The sequence below is a fragment of the Gavialis gangeticus genome, unplaced genomic scaffold (assembly GCF_001723915.1).
Source record: "Gavialis gangeticus isolate Ggan-Ray unplaced genomic scaffold, GavGan_comp1, whole genome shotgun sequence".
Classification (NCBI taxonomy): Eukaryota; Metazoa; Chordata; order Crocodylia; family Gavialidae; genus Gavialis; species Gavialis gangeticus.
In genome coordinates this window covers 39,994,216-39,996,221 of record NW_017728998.1, presented here as the reverse complement: position 1 = coordinate 39,996,221, position 2,006 = coordinate 39,994,216, and positions in this window count along the sequence as shown.

Here is a 2,006-nt window from a genome sequence, read left to right as displayed (position 1 = left end):
GTGGTCCATCAGTGAATTTCTGTTAAGTGAACTGAGAGGCCTGCATCCCTTCTGGCAACAATCACTCTGCAGCATGTATCCTCTTTGTTTATTTCAGATCCCAACTAATTAAAAGTGGAATTATTATTCAGCTCTTGTGAACAAAGAGTTCTCCCTCATGTCCGTATCCTATTTCTGCTTTTTTTGAGAAGCTAGGCATTGCTCTATTATTAATGGCAAACTCTATTCCAGAAAGCAGGACAAGTTAAAAAAGTTATGACTTATTCCTGTAAGATCAGGAAATGCCTAAAATAGGCTTTCTCCCTCTCTTCTGGCCAGAAGATTTATTTTCACCAATGGGCTTATGTAGAGTCCAAGCACTTTTTCTTTGTCTGCTGGCAGGAAATATTAAAAAAAACCATTTACATGGCTCATGAATTTACGTGCTACTTTACATATACAGGCAGATTTCCTGCTTAGGAAGTGTTTTTAGTAATAAATCTCTAAAATCAGGTTGGATCAAGCCAGTACTGAATAGTAAACCTCACAGCTGCTTCTCTTGTTCTTTTTTGCTGACCTCATGAGTTTTACAGAACTGGAAGCATTAATTTAACCAAAAAAGCATCCGGCCTTTTTAAGTTCAAAGATAACTTGCCAAGAGAAATATAAAAGTCCAGTGTATTGACTCTGAAGTCTAATTATAGCATTTTAAATGCAGACCCTATTTTAGGAACAGAATTTCAAAAATAAAACTTCTTATAGTTCTAATATTAAAGTGTAAGATACAGAAAATAATTTGTTTTCTCTTTTGCATATCTGGCAGCATTTTATATATATGCAGAAGTGTAACTAGGTGGTATGAGCAAGGCGCTGAGCCTGATGCCAACTTAGAGGGGATACCATAATGCCCTCCCCTGAGTCTTTGCTGTAGTAGGCACAGCCCCATGATGTCCAGCCATAGAAACCAGACATATCTATACTCAATAGTGCACTGGGGGGTGGGGGTCAACCAGAATGGCACCTGTCCTCTGGACTTTTGCCACAAGAAGCATAGCTCCTCACCCAGTAGCATTTCTGGGGGGCCAGGGAGGAACAGGTCACCAGGCGCATGCCATAGGGCTGCTGCAGCTGAGGCTGGACATTAGGAAGAACTCTCTCACAATGGCTAGTTAAGCACTGGAGACTACCCAGAGAGGTTGTGGAATGCTTGGACATTTTTAAGCACAAGTTAAACAGGCACTTAACTGGGATGATCTAATCATGGCAATCCTGCCTTGAGCAAGGAGTTGGACTAGATTTCCTGAGGTCCCTTCCAACTCCGTTCTAGAATATAGTTGGGTTAACTTAATTTGCCATTTGTGCAACGTGAAACCAGAACAATGTTGACAAATGACTGCAGAAGTACAGAAATAAAGAGAAGAATATGGGAAGAGATATACTACTTGAAACTATTTTTAAATTCCTTTTAAAGATGCATCAAATTTTAAGATGACAGTGTCCTTTAACAGCAGATCTTTGGAATATGTAGTCAGTTAGCTATTCTGGGATTTGAATTTAGATAGAGATTATTCTTGTTTTCTTTTCAAACACAAACATAATGTTGCAAACTACAGGCCAGGTCCCAGAGGACTGCAAAAGGGCCAATGTGGTCCCTATTTTCAAGAAGGGTTGGAAGGAGGATCCAAGCAACTACAGGCCAGTCAGTCTCACCTCCATCCTTGGTAAAGTCTTTGAAAAGATTATTAAGGCTCATATATGTGAGAGCCCAGCACGAAAAATTATGCTGAAGAGAAGCCAGCACGGGTTCCTAGCAGGTAGATCATGCCTGACTAATCTAGTCTCTTTTTATGACCAGGTTACAAAACACCTGGATGCAGCAGTAGGAGTAGATATCGTTTACTTAGACTTCAGGAAGGCCTTTGATATGGTATCCCACCCCATACTGGTGAGCAAATTAAGAAGCTGTGACTTGGATGATTACACAGTCCGGTGGGTGGCAAATTGGCTAGAGGGTCATACCCAGAGAG